The sequence below is a fragment of the Medicago sativa genome, chromosome 6 (assembly GCF_051527215.1).
Source record: "Medicago sativa cultivar Bolivia chromosome 6, Bolivia_mono, whole genome shotgun sequence".
Taxonomy (NCBI): domain Eukaryota; kingdom Viridiplantae; phylum Streptophyta; class Magnoliopsida; order Fabales; family Fabaceae; genus Medicago; species Medicago sativa.
This window is the reverse complement of record NC_140754.1, coordinates 75,796,657-75,803,057: the sequence shown is the minus strand read 5'-3', so window position 1 is coordinate 75,803,057 and position 6,401 is coordinate 75,796,657. Positions and strand designations below refer to the sequence as shown.

Sequence of the window (6,401 nt, the reverse complement as noted above, 5' to 3'; positions counted from 1 at the left end):
CCCTAATCTACGTCTACCTTACTAAGGGTTTCAAAAGAATGGTCTTACTAGGTTATAGCTTTAAGTTGGACAGCTAGGTGCTTGTTTCCCTAATTACTAACCAGTTAATTCCTAGATTCGGTAATGCACCACACGACCCAATGGGTATCATCCACTGGGTACCTACGTCTAGGGTCAACAATTCATGTGGTATCTTTGCCTAATTAACAATCACTTACTTCCTAGACAGATATTTTGGTTTTCTCTCTCTAAACTTCTTTCTCCAACCACTCTCTAAAAACAAAACTCAGCCGCACCGCCTTCCATTTCTCCCCCACCCAAATCCAAATTTGATCTCACAAGATGTAGCCTTTAAATATGGTGGTGGTACAACTTGCTTCATCGTCGTCACCATCACAAAGCTTATCGTCGGCGCCGCTGCGACTAGGCCCTTTTTTTCTCGACAGTGGTTTGTCGGAAAAACAGGTTTTTTGGCCTCCTTTCGTCGACTGGGTTCATCTTCTCTGTCGCTACAGTCATCATTTCTGCTTTCGATCGTTGTCAGCTCCTAGGTGTTCATCCTTTGGTGTTAGGCTTTGATGGGTCAGATCAGACGTTGATCTGTCTGATTCGCTGGTTTGTGGCAGGAGCTTTGACCCAGTTGGACTTGGAGTTTGGTTTTTTCTGTGTTGTTTTGTTTCTGTTTGCTTTTTGTTTTGTTACAGGAAGGTTCTGTTGGGTGGTGGTGGGTTTGTTCCGACTTGGTTTGTTCGTAAGTCTTGATTCTGGTTTACTCTGGTGTTGAGATTGGGTTATCTAGTCTGTTGATGCTCGAAAGGGCTAAGTACGTGGAGACTCTGTGTTGGCAGTAGTTTTCCATTTATCGTACCTCAAGATTTTATCTGCTGCAATCGCTTTACGCGACTTTGGTGGATTGTGTTGAATTTTCGTCGTCTGTTCATCCCTCGATCTGAACTACGACTAAAGTTTCAAGACCGATGTGAATTCGTGCTTCGGTTCGTATCTGGTTGGATTGGCCTGAAAGGGCGTTTTACTTGCTTCATTTGGAAGGGAGTTGTGGAACTTGGATCGTTTCTGTGTTGGCTGACGATTCATACGCCTACTCAATACCCTGAATGCTCACTCTACGTTTTTATTTTGCAATTCGGTTTCACGCCCATACGTGGGTTCGCTGGATTGTCCGTGGTAGTGATTGTTTATGGTTTCTTCTTTTTATACCACTTATGTACTGAATCGTTGTATTACCCGTTACGGGTTGTGTTTTTGTGGTTTACTGGGTCAGGTACATGTCTCCCCAGTCTTGTACTTCCTGTGACATTTTTAATTTATTTTCTTTTTGGCTTGAAAAAAATATCAAGATATAAGCATCCGGTTAGTGATAGCAATGTTAGGTCCTGTCACAACCTAAGTACCTAATCTAGGGTTGCACCTCTCACAGAAACAAAACTATAATCTAATAAAACTTAATAGCGAATAAAAGAATAAATAAATAAATAAAATAGACGACACATTATATTAAATAAATATCCAACAAAAATATACAGAGGTTCATCTTAGAACTCTAACATAAAAAGATTTAGTTACACATGGTAACTAAAAACAAATTACTAAAGATAAAAACATACCCTAGAAAATCAAGGAGAAGATAGACACTCTCCCGAAGCTCCAAAGTTGCCTTCCTCTTAAACTGCTCCAGTTCTGAACGAGAAATTGTGAATGAGGAAGGCTGGTATTTATAGTAAGAGTTTCTACCTGGGTTTGGGATAAAAGTGTGGGCTTTACCCATTTCGGAAGAAGGAAAAGACAGTTGTGCCCCGACTTTTTGCATGCACGGGCCGCATAGTGCATTCCCCGTTGCATGCACAGGGCTCATAAGAAATGCCCTAGGCGCATTCTGCCTCTCTTCCGGGCCCAATTTCCGATTTTCTGTCGTTTTTAGGTCTTCGTCTTCAAATAACTTACCTCGGTACTTTGGGAACAGAATTCCTCCCACTTGTAAGTATTCTGAGGCCTCTTGAATCTTTATTCTTGTTTCTTGAATCTTCACAATTCTTCGGTTGTTCTTGATTTGCCGATTTGCATGATTTCTTCGTGAATTACTTCAAAACCCCCCTCAAATTTGTATGTTTCGGAAAAACTAGAATTACAGACTCAAATATAGAAAACATTACAAAAGTCCCGAAATCATAGGCAATCGTTCTAGTACTCCTCCTTTTTGCTGCAATCGTACTAAAATAAACTGAAAAACATGCTAAAAATAACATAAGATGACCTGTCATCACAGACGCCTACACATTCTTAGGGCACGCTAAAGGTGAAAGAAACAATTTCGTTGTTTTTAGGTCATGCACCCGTCATGTTGGGAATGAGAATTTTCCTATTAAGATTGTATTCACCCAAAATTATTTATTCAGAATTTTGATGGCTCAGAAACTTAGAGGTGTGACCATGGAAATCAAAAGGGGTGTTTTCCAACCCCTTTTCACTTGTTATTTTATATCTACACTTTTATTTTTTTCCTTAATGATGAATTTAATTACCATGAGTAACCAAACACTTTGATCAGGACTTTGGAGATGGACCTCTATTGAATTGTTGGATAAGTGTACATGGAAATTTTATTTTATTAAATCTATTTGAATTATGCTTATTTAATGTATATATTGTTCTTGATGCTTTTCAATTCCTTTGATCTTGAATCAAATCTAGGTTAGCATTTCTATAAGGTTAGCCTTTCAAACCAAAACAAAGATATATTAGTTATTAGGGCAGTTCACCAAGAGATTGGGAATTAACCTTGTATGACTTTTCTTAATTCACTTTAACGCTTGTGAGAATCTAAGTCCCCTTCTAAGGATCAATATTGCATGAATGGGCCTTGAACCGTAACTGCAATAGGTCTTACTTTGTTAGGTGTTTCGTCCTTGTTGTTGTGATGGGAGAATAATTTTTTTTTTTGTCATTGTCAAGTAGTCCAGCGGCTCTAAATTCACCTTTTCGAGGACACTAAGTAGGATGTTCGGGGTTCGAACCCTGACTCTTACATATATTATGCATTGTCTTTATCAGCTGAGTTATGTTCATGAAGACGTGGAAGAATAATTTATTAACATTGTTATAATTGTCAATTTATCATCATCACACTCGAAAAAAATATCATCATCACACACAAATTTTCAAATCTACCAAAATACAATACCAAAGATTGATTAAAGTTTACAAGGTCAGTTTGCCGATTGGCATAAAAAAGACAAGAAGGGGGAGGGAATATCAACTATTCAAAAAATCAGTACCAAAATGTTCCCTTTAGGAATAAAGTCTATACTTTTTGAGATTAGAAGTTAATTTTAAAATAAGAACATTATATTATTCACCATAATAGAAGTGATTAAAACACTATAGTTTTGGATAAGAATCTTGGTACATTGTTGCCTACTCTTTACCTTTTTCTTTCAAAAGATATCTTATGCGTTTATTTTTTGGGGTTTTGCTTTTCAATATGGAATCTTGATGCAACAGATGAAGAATGTTTTTGGGTCAGAATTAGAATGAAATCACACGTTTCATTGCATGAAAGACGTTGAATATACACACACATATATGAAATCAAAATACCTATAAAATAATAATAAAATTTCGCTACTTAAATTAAATTAAAACTATTTGATCCATCAAATAATGAATTGTTCGTGAAAACCTAATTTTGATTCTTGAGTGGTATAATTCTTTATCTGACTTTACTTACATCTCGTCAAATTTCAAATTAATAGAGTTCATTTCCCTAGTAAATCGGAGGCTTAACTAGGGACGGACCCATATTGGGTCTATGTGGAGCTATAGCTCCACATGCTTTTCCCTTCTTTCTTTTTTTTAGAATAGATAAAACACAACAATAGAATACTGAATTTTTACATTGTGTTTCATGCTTGAGTCCTGCAAAATTATTTGCAGTTTTTTATGTGAACAAATTATTGAGGATGATTGAGTTTTATCCAAATAATTTTATAGATGTGCCGAAAGTGGCGTTACGCTCTCAACTTAAGAATTATGTTACAAATGTTCGATCTGTCCCAAAATTTGCTAAGTTGAAAGGGTTTTCAAATCTTTGTGCAAAACCTGTGGAAACAAATAAGTGCAACACATTTGCTATGGTTTATAAACTTTTGAAGTTGGCTTTGCTCTTGCTGGTAGCAACTGCAATTGTGGAACGTGTTTTTTCAGATATGAAAGTTGTGAAGAGTAACCTATGTAACAAAATGGATGATCAGTGGCTAAATGGCCGTCTAGTAACTTATATAGAAAGAGATGTTCTTTTAACAACTAACAATGATGTCATTTTAGCTCATGTTCAACAAATGGATAGGAGACGATTTTCATTGTAATGTATTGTATCAAACAATATTATTTCTTATTTTTAATATAGTTTGTATTATTGTTTCTTTGAAATTTTAGTTCCACGTATACATAGAGTCTGGATCCACTCCTGGACTTAACGCAAATTAATAACAATCATCTTTTGATATCTCAAATCAAAATTAAAATACAAATCACAAAACTTATCTTCATTCAATAGCTGAGATGTGTTGACCACTGTGAAGCCTCGATACTTCAAAATGGATGACGTACCGTATCCCCTGCGTATCCTGCACCGATACCTGCCCGATACTTCCCGATACGTATCCGGAGAGTATCCAAATATTAAATTTTATTTTTTTAAAAAATAATTATCCGATACTTCCCGATACATCCCGATACGCACGGATACTTGTGTTTTTTTATATTATTTTGATTTCTGTTTTTTAAAAAAAAAATAAGAATAAAAACATTATATTATTATAATATATATACATTTCATTTATCTTTCTTTGGTGCCAGTATGGCCCACACCACACCACACAAACAATTGCATCTTCTCCTTTCTAAAAAATTAGGGTTTCAACTTTTTCTTCCAAAGTGGTCGCCGTCCACTTTGGCCACCGTTGAACTGCTCGGCCATTTTCTTGTCAAGGAAAGAAGATGGATATAAGAAAGGACAATCAAGAATGTGGAACATTAGTAGAGATGCGCATGAACCGCTTGATGATGTTGGAACTAAGTTAGCAGAGTTGTCTTTGGATTAACCGAATTTGGAAGCTGATTTGTATCTTGATGATAGGAATGGAGGAGAGGAGATGTAAAAGTTAGTTACATGTTAGTGTTAACTCTTAGCACTGATGTATTCTTTTTTGGATATAGTGCTTCTTTTTTTGGATTGATATAGTATAGCACTAACAATGTTCCTTTTGGATATAGTGTAGCATTGATGTATTGCACTGATGGTGCTCTTTTTGGTATATATTGCGTATGTAATTGTCTAATGACCACTCTCTTAATCGTCAATATTATTTATATTTATGTTAATGTGCTACGAGCCTGGTTTCTTGTGTTAATTAATATATTTGCATATTAAAAAAATGATTATAATTATATTGTACATTTAATTATATAATTTCTTTTATTAACGTATCTCAGCCGTATCGTATCTTGATTTTTGAAATTTTTCCGTATCGGCGTATCGGTGCAGTATCGTATCGGTGCAGTATCTCGTATCTGGGCTTCACAGGTTGACCACGATGACTAGAAAATGTTTATGAGTGCAATTCAAATCCTCAAAATACCAGCCAAAAACACTAAAATTTTGTCATATCACATATCCACAATTCTCCACTCCTCTATATTTATTGTTTAAAATAACAGCTACATGGTTGTCTTTTTATTTATTTTGGAAGCAAAGGGAAGCTTGTTTTGTATGACCACTCCCACAGACATTAGATACATGAGAAGGAAGGAAAAAAAAATTAGTTTGACTTTTTTTTTGGTAGTATATTAGTTTGACATTATTAATTAGTAACTTTATAGCCATAAAAAGCCTCTAACAAAAAGCCATAAAAAGGTTAATAAATTCACGAGGGAAATGAAGGATTCAGAATCAAAATAATAAGCCCACGGTATATAATTTTTTTGAATAAACCTCCATTTTGGTTCTATCTTTGTAAGTTATTCTCAAATAAATCTTTAATTCTATTAATATTTTAAATTAATCTTTATTTTTGTTTTTTTCAAAAGTTTTTTAATTAGGTCGCTATATTTATGTTTTTGTCACATGACGAGATACCTAATTGATAAAATTTTAATAAAGACAATGACTACTTTAAAATATTAACATCGTTAAAAATTAATTTAATAATAATAATAATTTATAAAGACAGTGATCAATTTGATGGTTTAGAGTGATAGTGTCAATCCGTATCTTCAATTCTACAACAAGCATGGCTATATTTAGCTATAACGAAAAGAGGGGACGTAAAAAGGAAAAGTGAATAGGAAAATTCATTTTTCATTCCCTATCTTCAATTTTATTT

At 34.6% G+C, this 6,401-nt stretch overlaps 1 pseudogene; it reads left to right on the top strand.

The window, feature by feature from the left end:
- The first annotated feature begins 357 nt into the window (after positions 1–357).
- Positions 358–4,418, top strand: LOC146916860 (uncharacterized; annotated as a pseudogene).
- The last annotated feature ends 1,983 nt before the right edge of the window (positions 4,419–6,401 follow it).